The 15,119-nt window shown below is 36.2% G+C and overlaps 1 non-coding gene across 1 annotated transcript; it reads left to right on the forward strand.

Moving 5' to 3' along the window:
• Window positions 1–1,947: 1,947 nt before the first annotated feature.
• LOC112745771 (small nucleolar RNA R71) lies at window positions 1,948–2,051 on the forward strand. Its single transcript, XR_003173682.1, has one exon. It is a non-coding gene; the product is annotated as a small nucleolar RNA R71 (small nucleolar RNA).
• The last annotated feature ends 13,068 nt before the right edge of the window (window positions 2,052–15,119 follow it).

Genomic DNA, 15,119 nt, shown 5'->3' on the forward strand with positions numbered 1-15,119 from the left:
CCATTCTGGGCATTCAGCGCCAGAACTATGCTCTGTTCTGGCGTTTGAACGCCAGACAGATGCTCCTCCAGGGTGTGATTTTTCTTCTGCTGTTTTTGATTCCGTTTTCAATTTTTCTATTTATTTTGTGACTCCACATGATCATGAACCTAAGAAAACATGAAAAACAATAAAAATAAGGATTAGATAAACATTGGGTTGCCTCCCAACAAGCGCTTCTTTAATGTCAATAGCTTGACAGTGGGCTCTCATGGAGCCTCACAGATGTGCAGAGCTTTGTTGAGACTCTCCAACACCAAACTTAGAGTTTGGATATGGGAGTTCAACACCAAACTTAGAGTTTGGTTGTGGCCTCCCAACACCAACTTAGAGTTTGACTGTGGGGGCTCTGGTTGACTCTGCTTTGAGAGAAGCTTTTCAAGCTTCCTCTCCATGGTTGCAGAGGGAGATCCTTGAGTTTTGAATACAAGGGAGTTCTCATTCCATTGAAGGACTATTTCACCTCTGTCAACATCAATCACAGCTGTTGCTGTGGCCAGGAAAGGTCTTCCTAGGATGATGGATTCATCCTCTTCCTTTCCAGTATCCAGGACTATGAAATCAGTAGGTATGTAAAGGCCCTCAACCTTTACTAATACATCTTCTACTTGTCCATAAGCCTGTCTTCTTGAGCTGTCTGCCATCTCTAGTGAGATTTTAGCAGCTTGCACCCCATAGATTCCCAGTTTCTCTATTACAGAGAGGGGCATGAGGTTTATTCCTGAACCAAGGTCACACAGAGCCTTAAAGATCATGGTGCCTATGGTACAGGGTATTATGAACTTTCCAGGATCCTGTCTCTTCTGAGGCAATGTCAGTTGATCCAGATCACTTAGTTCATTGATGAACAAGGGAGGTTCAACTTCCCAAGCATCAATGCCAAATAATTTGGCATTCAGCTTCATGATTGCACCAAGAAACTTGGCAGTTTGCTCTTCAGTAACATCCTCATTCTCTTCAGAAGAAGAATACTCATCAGAGCTCATGAAGGGCATAAGGAGGTTCAATGGAATCTCTATGGTCTCTAGATGAGCCTCAGAGTCCTTTGGTTCCTCAGAGGGAAGCTCCTTATTGATCACTGGACGTCCCAGGAGGTCCTCCTCCTTGGGATTCACGTCCTCTCTTCTCCTCACAGGTTCGGCCATGGCGCTTATGTCAATGGCCTTGCACTCTCCTTTTGGGTTCTCTTCTGTATTGCTTGGGAGAGTACTAGGAGGGACTTCAGTGATCCTTTTACTCAGCTAGCCCACTTGTGCTTCCAGATTTCTAATGGAAGACCTTGTTTCATTCATGAAACTTACAGTGGCCTTAGATAGATCAGAGACTAGATTTGCTAAATTAGAAGCATTTTGTTCAGAGTTCTCTGTCTGTTGCTGAGTTGATGATGGAAAAGGTTTGCTATTGCTAAACCTGTTTCTTCCACCATTATTAAAGCCTTGTTGAGGCTTTTGATCCTTCCATGAGAAATTTGGATGATTTCTCCATGTTGAGTTATAGGTGTTTCCATAAGGTTCACCTAAGTAGTTTACCTCTGCTATTGCAGGGTTCTCAGGATCATAGGCTTCTTCTTCAGAAGAAGCCTCTTGAGTACTGTTGGATGCAGCTTGCATTCCATGCAGACTCTGAGAAATCATATTGACTTGCTGAGTCAATATTTTATTCTGAGCCAATATGGCATTCAGAGTATCAACCTCAAGAACTCCCTTCTTCATAGGCGTCCCATTACTCACAGGATTCCTTTCAGAAGTGTACATGAACTGGTTATTAGCAACTATGTCAATGAGTTCTTGAGCTTCTGCAGGCGTTTTCTTTAGGTGAATGGATCCACCTGCAGAAGTGTCCAGTGACATCTTTGATAGCTCAGATAAACCATCATAGAATATATCCAGGATGGTCCATTCTGAGAGCATGTCAGAAGGACACTTTTTGGTCAACTGTTTGTATCTTTCCCAAGCTTCATAGAGGGATTCACCTTCTTTCTGTCTGAAGGTTTGAACATCAGCTCTAAGCTTGCTCAGCTTTTGAGGAGGAAAGTACTTGGCTAAGAAAGCCGTGACCAGCTTATCCCAAGAGTTCAGGCTGTCTTTAGGTTGATAATCCAACCATAATCTAGCTCTGTCTCTTACAGCAAAAGGGAAAAGCATGAGCCTGTAGACTTCAGGATCTACTCCATTAGTCTTAACAGTATCACATATCTGCAAGAATTCAGTTAAGAACTGAAAGGGATCTTCAGATGGAAGTCCATGAAACTTGCAGTTCTGCTGCATCAGAGAAACTAATTGAGGTTTCAGCTCAAAGTTGTTTGCTCCAATGGCAGGAATGGAGATGCTTCTTCCATGTAAACTGGAATTAGGTGTAGTAAAGTCACCAAGCATCTTCCTTACATTATTATTATTTTCGGCTGCCATCTCTTTTTCCTGTTCGAAAATTTCTGAAAGGTTATCTCTGGATTGTTGTATTTTAGCTTCTCTTAATTTTTTCTTCAGAGTCCTTTCAGGTTCTGGATCTGCTTTAACAAGAATGTTCTTGTCCTTGCTCCTGCTCATATGACAAAGAAGATGGCACAGAAAAAATAGTAATAATAATATGGATCCTTTATACCACAGTATAGGGATCCTTGTGTTAGTAGAAGAAAAGAAGGGAAGAAAATCTGAACTCAGAGAGAGAGGGGGTTCAGATTTTTGGAGAGTTGAAGGAAAGATGTTAGTATATCAATAAACAAATCGAAGAAGATGAGAGGGGGAAGTGAATTTTCGAAAACAATTTTTGAAAAAGAGTTAGTGATTTTTGAAAATAGTTTTTGAAAAAGGTTAGTATTTTTTTCGAAATTTTTTTTATATAAAAAATAAAAATAATTAGTTAATAAAAAAGAAATTTTGAAAAAGAGGGAAGATATTTTCGAAAATTAAAGAGAGAGAAAGTTAGTTAGGTAGTTTTGAAAAAGTTAAGAAACAAACAAAAAGTTAGTTAGTTAGTTGAAACAACTTTTTGAAAAGATAGGAAGTTAGGAAGTTAGAGAAGATATTTTGAAATCAAATTTTTGAAAAAGATAAGAAGATATTTTTGAAAAGATATGATAGAAATTAGTTTTGAAAAAGATTTGATTTTTAAAATCACAATTAATGACTTGATTCACAAGAAATCACAAGATATGATTCTAGAACTTAAAGTTTGAATCTTTCTTAACAAGCAAGTAACAAACTTCAAATTTTTGAATCAAGACATTAATTGTTATTGATATTTTCGAAAATTTGGTATAAAAATAAGAAAAAGATTTTTGAAAAATATTTTTGAAATTTTCGAAAATAACTAAGAATTTTGAAAAAGATTTGATTTTTGAAAAAGATTTTGAAAAAGATAAGATTTTCAAATTGAAAATTTGATTTGACTCATGAGAAACAACTTGATTTTAAAAATATTTGAAAAAGTCAACTCAAATTTTCGAATTTGATGAGAGAAAAAGGGAAAGATATTTTTTTTTTATTTTTTTGAATTTTTATGAAAACATGAAAATTATGCAATGCATGAAATTTTTAGATCAAAACAATGAATGCATGCAAGAATGCTATGAATGTCAAGATGAACACCAAGAACACTATGAATGTCAAGATGAACACCAAGAACATATTTTTGAAAAAATTTTTAATGCAAAGAAAACATGCAAGACACCAAACTTAGAATTCTTTAATGCTTAGACACTAAGAATTCAAGAATGCATATGAAACACTAAACAACACAAAACAAAAACTCATCAAGATCAAACAAGAAGACTTACCAAGAACAACTTGAAGATCATGAAGAACACTATGAATGCATGAATTTTCGAAAAAAATGCAAGATGCACATGCAATTGACACCAAACTTATGATATGACTCAAGACTCAAACAAGAAACACAAAAATATTTTTGATTTTTATGATTTTCTAATTTTTTTTGGATTTTTATTTTATATTTTTCGAAAAAATATTTTGGAAAAGAAAATAAAGATTCCAAAATTTTTAATATGAATTCCAGGAATCTTATGCTCTAAAGCTCCAATCAAAGGGTCAGGCATGGCTTAATAGCCAGCCAAGCTTTAGTATGTAACTCAGACATGACACGCCTGACATTCCTTACATTCAATAGCCAATTGGCTAAGAAAGATAAAGAAGCTCTTCTCTTGAGTATAAGAATTGAGACATGGCTTTACAGCCAGCCAGGCTTCAACATGCTCCATGAAACACTAGAATTCATTCTTAAAAATTCTGAAAGGAAAATATATTTTTGAAAACATTTTTTTTTGTAAATTTTTTTTTTTTCGAAAACAAGTGAGGAATTTTTGAAAGATTTTTGAAAAATTTTTGAAAACAAAACAAAAAGAAAATTACCTAATCTGAGCAACAAGATGAACCGTCAGTTGTCCAAACTCGAACAATCCCCGGCAACGGCGCCAAAAACTTGGTGCACGAAATTGTGATCTCCAGGCTCGAACAAATCCTGGTAATGGCTCTAGAGCTTGGTGCTCTGATCTTAATTCATAATTGTCACAACTTCGATACAACTAACCAGCAAGTGCACTGGGTCGTCCAAGTAATACCTTACGTGAGTAAGGGTCGAATCCCACGGAGATTGTTGGTATGAAGCAAGCTATGGTCACCTTGCAAATCTCAGTCAGGCGGATATAAAATAATCATGGAGTTTTCGAATATTAATTAATAAAATAGGGATAGAGATACTTATGTAATTCATTGGTAGGAATTTAAGATAAGCGAATGGAGATGCTTTCGTTCCTCTGAACCTCTGCTTTCCTGCTATCTTCATCCAATCAGTCTTACTCCTTTCCATGGCTGGCTTTATGCAAGGGCATCACCGTTGTCAGTGGCTACATCCCCTCCTCTCAGTGAATAATATGCTCACGCACCCTGTCACGGCACGGCTATTCATCTGTCGGTTCCCGATCATGCTGGAATAGGATTCACCCTCCTTTTGCGTCTGTCACTAACGCCCAACAATCGCGAGTTTGAAGCTCGTCACAGTCATTCAATCATTGAATCCTACTCAGAATACCACAGACAAGGTTTAGACCTTCCGGATTCTCTTGAATGCCGCCATCATTCTAGCTTACGCCACGAAGATTCTGGTTAGGAGATCTAAGAGATACTCATTCTAGCTTAATTCATGTAGAACAGAAGTGTTTGTCAGGCACGCGTTCATAAGGGGGAAGGATGATGAGCTTCACACATAATCATCACCTTCATCACGTTCTTGGGTGCGAATGGATATCTTAGAAGAGAAATAAGAAGAATTGAATAGAAAACAGTAGTACTTTGCATTAATCTTTGAGGAACAGCAGAGCTCCACACCTTAATCTATGGAGTGTAGAAACTCTACCGTATGAAAATACATAAGTGAAGGTCCAGGCATGGCCGAGATGGCCAGCCCCCTAAAACGTGATCAAAGGATCATAAGGTAATCCAAAGATCCAAAGATGGTCTAAAAGACTAGTAAAAGGTCCTATTTATAATAAACTAGTCACTAGGGTTTACATGAGTAAGTAATTGATGCATAAATCCACTTCCGGGGCCCACTTGGTGTGTGTTTGGGCTGAGCTTAAGTGTTCCACGTGCAGAGGCCATTTGTGGAGTTGAACGCCAGTTTCTGTGCCAGTTTGGGCGTTCAACTCTGGTTTTGGATCCTTTTCTGGCGCTGGACGCCAGATTTGGGCAGAAGGCTGGCGTTGAACGCCAGTTTACGTCATCAATTCTTGGCCAAAGTATGGACTATTATATATTGCTGGAAAGCCCTGGATGTCTACTTTCTAACGCAATTGGAAGCGCACCATTTCGAGTTTTTTAGCTCCAGAAAATCCACTTTGAGTGCAGGTAGTTCAGAATCCAACAGCATCAGCAGTCCTTCTTCAACCTCTGAATCTGATTTTTGCTCAAGTCCCTCAATTTCAGCTAGAAAATACCTTAAATCATAGAAAAACACACAAACTCATAGTAAAGTCCAGAAATGTGAATTTAACACAAAATCTATTAAAAATATCCCTAAAAGTAACTAGATCCTACTAAAAACATACTAAAAACAATGTCAAAAAGCGTATAAATTATCCACTCATCAAGTTGTATTGTGATGTGTTTGAATGAATATGTGCATTGACAGAGTGTGTGTTAATGAGATTGGTTTAGGGTGTTAGTGATTAATTATGTGAGTGAACTGCTATCCTTGTAATTTGATAATTAATTGGAAATGAAAATTTATCTGTTTGCTTGGAATTCATAATGAAGAGCTGTGTTAATCAACTTTAAAGCACATGAACTGACATTAAACAGAACCATAAGCTTATTAGGCAGAACACAACTATGTGAAATTCATTAATAAGCATAGAAAAATAACACCAAATGGTGGAAACCTAAGTCACCATCAATTCTATTACATGGACCCTGATCAAAATATTGTCTAGTTAAAGGGAAACAACAACAAAAGATGGATACCTATGACATCCAGAGACCTAGAGCAACTCTGTTGCAATCTAAGAAACATGAAGCATAAAATCTATTAGGTAAGTTTCAGACCAAAAAAAGTGTCACAAACATTGGATCTACTCAAGTCAGCAATACATTAATAACATCACACAACTAAAATTTTCACGAACGTCTAAAGTTTTCCCCAAAGTCTTGGTGGAAGTTTTGCCATGAGCCTCAGCTTTCTTGGAGATACATGAAGTGGAATTCTATGACTGAAGGAGACAGTCCTAGCTGGTTGGCTCGAGCTGGATGCATCCTTCTCCTTTGGTACTGGTGGTTGCTGTGTAGAGTTTCTGATGGGATTTATCTTGGGCCTTCGGTGGACAGTACCTGCTGGTGGTGTGTTGGGCCTAGGTGATGGTGGTTTGGGCTTGGACGTGGAATGGGTTGACTTGGGTCTCGATCAATGTCCTTTGTCCCCCTATATACTCCAATGTCCCATTGTCATATCCAAATTGACCACCATGGTAGACAGTCAGGTTAAAGATTCCCATTCCCTAAAATGAAAAAACAAAAAACTATAAATCACGCCCTACCAGTTTTTTTAAACCACCAAAATCCATCACACATTATTAAGTTCATGCTTCAAAACACCGAAACAAATGCTGCATACATACCTGCTTCGAGATGACTACCACGAGAATGAGCTCCTCTCACACTCTTGCCCACGCAATCCAAATGGAGTGATGCTACTCCTCAGGCAACCACGAACCTCTGTCATTGAAAGTGAAAGATCAGTTTCCAAGTGTGTAACGTTATTCAGACACTGAAGCCCTTTCGTGGGAATAAAAACGAAGCATCAAAGGGTTCAGGGGAAAAATTGTCATTAAATTTTGTTTAATATAGGGGAGGATGATTTTAAAGTGTTTTGGAGAGTTCGGGATGATTTTAATAACAAAAAAAAAGTCAGGGACGAATTTGATTTTTGCCCCAGACCTTAAGGACGAAATTAGTACTTAACCCTTAATTTAGTAATGTATAAATATTTTAGTATTTTACTATATATAATTATGTAGGTATTTGTTGTGGTGTCTAAAATTTTTGGTCAAATTATCAAAAAAATTAAATGGTTTATTTTATATTTAAAAAGATAAAAGTAAAATAATTATAATAATTTAAATTTTTTTAGCAAAAATAAATCAAACGAAATTAGGCATCAATTAAAAAAAAAGTATCGTATAGGTGGCTAAACTATGTATATATTAACATGTAGGTGATTACTTAATAATATGTAGATAGACATGTTTATACTAATAATTAAAAATATAAAATATTTATACATATGTAAAAGGTAATATAGATTAAATTAGATGGCTTTGGTAGATATTTTTGTTTTAAAAAAATGTTAATAATATTTTAATATCTAATAATAATAATAATAATAATAATAATAATAATAATAATAATAATAATAATAATAATAATAATAATAATAATAAAAGTGTGGAGGGGCTAATGGCTAGGTTTCTGACGGTCTAAGAAGAACTTAAAAACTGGAGACGAGGGTCCAAATGGTGAGGAGGAATAAGTCCACTTTTTCTATCGGACCCTAATGATTTTAAACAAAACATATTCAAATAATCCCAAACCCACAAAATACTAAATTTATTATTTTCGTTTTTCAAATCCAGGAAAAAAAAACTTGGACTGGCCCAGAAACTTATCTCCATTAAAGAAAAACAAAACAAAAAACAGCTCATCATTATCATTCATAATTAATAACTAATCACACGTTTAACAACTTTACATCATTAAATACTTTAATTCACCCACTGCAGTGGGATCCACACCCTGCAACAAGATCAGCTTCTGTCTTCCACTATAGATTTAATTGCACTATCTCTAAAAACTTGTTCTACAAAGAGAATGGCAACAAATTTCTACACATGTAGAAGGAATCTCTCTTCTACATGATAGAATTCACCATATAAGAATAATGAAAAGGGAGTGTCAAAAGTTACAAAATATTCAAGCTCCGGGCTTAACCTGCGAAGCCAAGGTTAGCCAGAGAATATTTACATAAGTATAAATAACCCAAAATATCCCAAAACAGATAAAACAACATGTTTCTCCACGTCGACCTCCAAAAAAGGACAAAATAAAGTTAAATATATAGAGGAGAATCTAAATACAGAATAATAAACTTATAAGACCAAAATATGGAGTTCCATGATATAACACTTCGCTTACAGAATGACTTCCAGACGCTTATCGAGATGCCTCTCAACCTGCATCTGAAAAATAACAATATCGTATGGGATAAGAACCAGAGGTTCTCAGTATGGTTAAGGTTCCCACATATATAATAAATAAGGTCCCGGAAAAGCCAAAGGCAATCCTTGAACGCCGACACTTAGATTATAAAACTTAAATATTTAAGACGGAAACCATAAAAGGAGTAGTTTTCTAAGGTTCTAAATGTGGTCAAATTCCTAATCAAAACCCTCAATCCTCCGCCTTTCCTCCAATCCTCCAAACTCCAGCGGAACGACACAGACAAACAAACAAACAAAGGCAAACATAATTAGAGTACAATTAATGCAAGTAGTAAGTATAACAATTAGGCATACTAATTCACATAGGTACACCCAATAAATGCACAAACAAGCAAATCAAACATATGCCTATGATGCATGTCTGTCCTATGGCTGATGAGTCTCATCTGTTGGTTATATAGTCGAACCCGACATGTCCTAGTAGCTAACCATGGACAAAACACCACAACATGGAACAAGTATTACTCGTCTCCCCATCCCGGTGTTTCACCCAACCCATAATAGGTATTACTCATCTACTCAGGTAGATGGCTCAAACCATAACTCGGGTAGGAATTACTCGTCTATCCACAGGCCATGACTCGGATAGGAATTACTCGTCTACCCATAAAATCGCATCTCGGATAGGAATTACTTGTCTATCCTCAAAATCTCATCTCGGAAAGGAATTACTCATCTATTCAGAAAAGCATAACTCAGATAGGGATTACTCGTCTATCCTCCAAACCACTATCCATTATCTCAACATTTAAAAATATATTCATACATAATTTCTCATCAAACTCATTCATGATCATCTCATGATATCACAATCCATCAACATCGCATCATTCTCAATCATGTCTTATTCATTATTTTTAACATCTCATCAAATCAATCAGTCACTTCTCAAGCTCGTACTTGCCACTTCATTGCCAATTATCATTGTTTAACTTTAAATGTGTCCTAGGGATAACTTTTGCTTAGCTACGTTCATACATAATGCCAAATTTAGACATATCCTTTGAATCTAAATCAAAGTTTTATCGCATTTGGATTAGAATTGAATTTGATAACAAATTCAATAAAAATCTGCTGCTGCACTTAAGAAGATTCAGAAAAACACAACAGGCAGCTCTGTATTTGAAAATTCTATAATAAATTTAATTCTAATCCGTTACTTCTAGATTTTGGTGAGGATATATTCTACACCGTTAAGTTTTAGGAAAAATAAGTTTCAGGTTCATATCAGTTTGTTTGGTTAATTAAATGTCAATTGGAAGTGCTGCCCTATTTCTAGTAATTAGTTCTGAATTTTTTGCAAACAGCCCAGCTTCCAAGAGACATAACTAACTCTACAAAATAGCTATGGACATGAAATTTGTACTCAATTAAAGTAGACCCACATATTTTCAAAATCCCTTGGAAGCAACTCAAAATTTTAAATAAGTCAAAAGTTCTAGTGGCTGAAAATTGATACGGCAGAACCAGAAAACCAGGAAATTATGCAGCAACCACTAAATTTCAAAAATTCATATCTTCCAAACCACTTGGCCAAATTCTCTGAAATTTTTATGGAGAAATTTTGGCTTCTTGAAATTTGATATAAAATAATTTGGATAAAAAATCATATCTAGATTACTCCCAGTCTTTATTCTAAGTTGCTGTTAAATATGCAGAAAAATATGCATTAAGTAACTTACCAAAACCCCGCACTATATACCAAAATTTTCATATATATTTTCTATAATACCTCAACCAAAAAAACATCACTCACATTTACATACATCATATCCATGCCTCAATATACACATACAAACCATGCCAATCTTAATTCATTATACTTACCTGGACTTACCGGTCATGGCCTTGGGCCCAAATCTCACCAATATTCATCATCACAATCGTCATACATCATATTTCATACCATCAACATTCATCATCATACCCAATCATACAACACACATACATATACATTCAACATACAATCCAACCACTCAACTCAACAATACTAACAACAATTCACTAATCCTCAATTTTCCATATCATACAATTTATCCTATGGTCATCTAACCTAAGTTTTCAGGACACATTACATATTATATACGAGAGACCAAAATCATACTTTGGCTGATTCCTCATAAAATTCAGAACGTCACCATTTTTCACTGTTTCACAAAACCCAATCTTCCAAGGTCACACCGAACGGGTCTCCGGTTTCCCAAAATCCAATATCAAGTCTCCAACTTCATTAATTTGTCTCTAAAATGCAAAATCTAAACTAATTTCACAAAATAACACTAAAATTACCATAAAGTTCACTAATTAGATAATTTGAAAAGGATTAAACGTTCTTCACCTTACCTACAGAAGATCAAAGCAAGACCCAACATATTCTCAAGGCAAATATGATCCTAAACATCAAGATTTAACCAAATCTCAACACATGCACTCATTAATTTTCAAAATTAAGGGAGGAGAAATTGGAAATGTAGACTTGGTTTCCTTACCTAATGGAGTATTGAGCTTTGTAGAGCTCATCACTGTGGACGCGTGGCCACAAACAGTGCGGCGATTGGAGCTAGAAGTGAAAAATTATGTTGAATTGAAATCAAACCAAGGGTTTGGTGTTCGTGCTCTATGTTCTTTCCTTCCTAAGGCTGCTTCAGCGTGTTTCAATGTGTGGCCAAAGAGAAATGAGCTGAAGCTCATGAGTATTAGTTCTTTGAGTTGGGCCTTGGGCCCAATACGAGGCCGATTTGCCCGGTTCGGCCCAATCTTGGCCAAATTCTTAAAAATTAGTGTCAAAATTCTTATTTTAATTAGCTCTATGTCATTAAACTATAAAATTTTATTTTCTAATTTGTTAAAATAATAATAAATTTATTTACTAATTATTTACTAATTTCTCGGGTTTTACAATTCTCACTGTCTCTCCGTGTACGGGAATGACCTCGTCCACGAGTAGCCATTCAGGTTCCTGTCCACACCAAAAAATTGATATTAAGGCAATCAGTCTCAATATCTCTAGTGTTTCAATTATCCCAAAAAGGCACACACAAACAAGCATGCTATGCATATCAAGCAAATAACCTAAATAGCATGATAGAAAATTGACCCAGAGTATGCAATGAAGCACAATCGGTCTATCCCTCAGGCTCACGAGGATGAACCGCTCTGATACCATAAATATAACACCCTGTTACCCTAAGCTCTACCTCTAGCCGTAAAGCAAAGGATAATAAGGCATCACGACAGTTCTAAAGCTCACACATTTATAAATATAGAAGGAAATAGTAATACTAGGAGCTTGATGGGTTGGAAACGAATTCCAACACCTAAAACTCACTGGCAAGTGTACCGGGTCACATCAAGTAGTAAAACTCACTTAGAGTGAGGTCGATCCCACAGGGATTGATGGATCAAGCAACTTTAGTGGGTGATTAGTTTAGTCAAGCTAACATTGAAGTGAAATTGGATGAAATGTAGCCAATAGAAAGTAAATAGAAAGGAAAATTAAAGTGCAGAAAGTAAAGTGACTGAAAATTGTAAATGGTAGAATGTAAATTGAACAGAAACTTAAATGACAAGAAATGTAAATTGCATCAAATGTAAAAGGGGTTGGGTGCTAGAAAATAAAGAAGGTAGTAGATCAAAGCTTAGAGCAATTGCAGGAAATTTAAACTTGCAGGAAGAGTAAATCAGATCATGAACAAAAATGTAAAATGCAGAACAATTGTAGAAGAGTTAAATTGCAAGAAATGTAAAATGGAAGCAATGAGAACAGAAAGCAATGGGGATCAAAGATCAAAATCAAGCTCAATGTAAATTGAATTGTAAACTTGTAGCAAAAGGAAATTGCAGAAGAGAAGATTCAGAAACTCAAACTTCATAAACCAAATTGACAATTGCAAAAAAAGTAAAAGTGTTTCAAAGAGAATTCTCTATTCTACCCTACTCCTAATGCTCTAACAGAGTCAGCCTCCTTAACAGAGATGAAAATGATGCCTTATATAGGCTTTACAAAATGAAAATGAAAATGAAATTGAAAATAAATTACAACTAAATGAAATTCCTATTCTAACTTGTTCTTGTGCCTTTGAGTGATGATGTGGGCTTTGCTTGCTTTGGATTTGGGTTGACATTGGCCCTAATTGATCACTTGTGATCTTGAGGAGAAATCTGCGTGCAAATTGGATTGTTGGTGCTTCACGTTTGAGTCAACGTTTGGGGGCAAACGTGGACTCAAACGTCTTCGCAAGGAAGTTAGCAAAAACCAGCAATCTGCTGTCATTGGCGTTTGACCTCACGTTTGAGGTCAAACGTGAGCGCAAACATTGAAGCTTCTCCAAGGCAATCTTTAGCCAACGTTTGACCTCACGTTTGAGGCAAACATTGCTCCTCCTCCAGGGTGTTCTTAAGCCAACGTTTGACCTCACGTTTGTGGCAAACGTTGGCGCAAACGATAAGCTCCTCCCAGGGTATTCCTTAGCCAACGTTTGACCTCATGTTTGAGGCAAACGTTGGCACAAACGTTGAGCTCCTCCCAGGGTATTCCTTATCAATCATGCATGCATTTAACGCCTTATCAATCAATAATTCCAATTAACGTGAAGCTTTATTTGTTCATTTGCTAATTGCATTAGTGATTAAAGATTCATGCATTGCTCTCATTGGCCATAGCATTCATGATTTGCCAATTGTATTTCATTTATTAATAATGCCATTGCATTGATATTACATGGTTCATGATGGCATCATTAATTAAATGCATGCATAAGGCATTAATAATTAAGTGCATGCATGCTCATGATAATGAATGCATAAGGCATTAATGCATGCCATGGCTTCATGGTCATCGGCCACACTTTTAAAAGCGTGGCCTAGGATTCCAAAGCGTGCTCAATCTTCAAAGCGTGCCGAAAATTCTTCTTTTCTTCTTTTTAGCTTATTTTGTGCTCTTTTGCTTCTTTTTCTTCTTATTTCCTATAAAATTTATAAAATCAAAAGATCAAGGAAATATACTATTTAAGCACAAAAGAATGCAATATTTAAGCACTAATTATTGATTTCTTGTATGAAAAAGCATAGAAAAACATGACATGGTGACATGTCATCAGAGCCCGATGAAGGAATAAAGTTTAAATCCGCATAAAGTGGAATTACAAAGCCCAGAGCGTTTACACACGATAACTAAAAATATACAGGCACAAGATACAACATGAGACTTAATATAACAATAGTCAAGATATATATATATATATAGAGTACTAGCCACAGCCCGCGGAGTAACTGAGTTTTTGAGTTAAAACAGCTTATATAACTTATCTCTCAAAGTAAGCCTCTAGGGCAACAGAGTATAATAACAAAAGTGAGAGAAAGTACAACATAATAACCAAAATACAAGATAATAAAAGATAATCCGCTCTGTCACCATCCGCAAACTCACCGAGGTGGGTTGCCACCTGCATCTGAAAAAATAACAACAACATATGGTATGAGAACCGGAGGTTCTTGGTATGGTAACAGTGCCCAATATATAAGATATAAGGTTCTAGGATACCAAAGGTAATCCTAGAACTTCACATCAACAGATATTCAAGCTTAACAAAAATAAACAACTTAAACCATAAACAAGGTTATCTAAACTTAAAGAATTCCTAACTAATACTAATCACACCGCTGTATCCCACAGCCTTCACCCTCCTAACCTCCTTGCGATATTCCATCGCCGCCACCTACCTAACCTCCTCAGCACCAAACAGTCACAGATAATTCAAGCAAGTAAGACACAAATAATATACATGTACAGCGAGTAAAACAATTAGCAAGTAAGCATATTATACATTTAGGCAAGAGATACAAGTAGGCAAAGCAAACAAAACACATAATAATGCACATGATGAATGCCTGTCCTATTGGCTCGTGATATCACTTTTCGGTCCATAAATGCAAACCTAACACATCCTTTTGGATGTCACCTTTCTGCCACATCCGAGGATATAGCACCTGGCAAGCTTTGGTTCCGTGGATATAGTACCTGGAACACTATCGTTCTGAGGATATAGTGTTTGGCACACTTGCATGCTCTGAGGATATAGTGCCTGGCACACTCTTGTGGCAGAGAAGGAAAACAACGACAACAACAATAGTTTCATCATAAATCGTCCAAGGATATAGTGTCTGGCACACCTTCAACATCCAACCAGTCCAACAATCTCAATTCATCACTAGTTTCCATTCCCTCAATTTTATCATTAACTATCATCACCTCTCAAGCCCTCTGAGTCACCACTAATATAGTATTCTGCCCGCT

Source organism: Arachis hypogaea, chromosome 14, assembly GCF_003086295.3.
Source record: "Arachis hypogaea cultivar Tifrunner chromosome 14, arahy.Tifrunner.gnm2.J5K5, whole genome shotgun sequence".
In the NCBI taxonomy this organism is placed as follows: domain Eukaryota; kingdom Viridiplantae; phylum Streptophyta; class Magnoliopsida; order Fabales; family Fabaceae; genus Arachis; species Arachis hypogaea.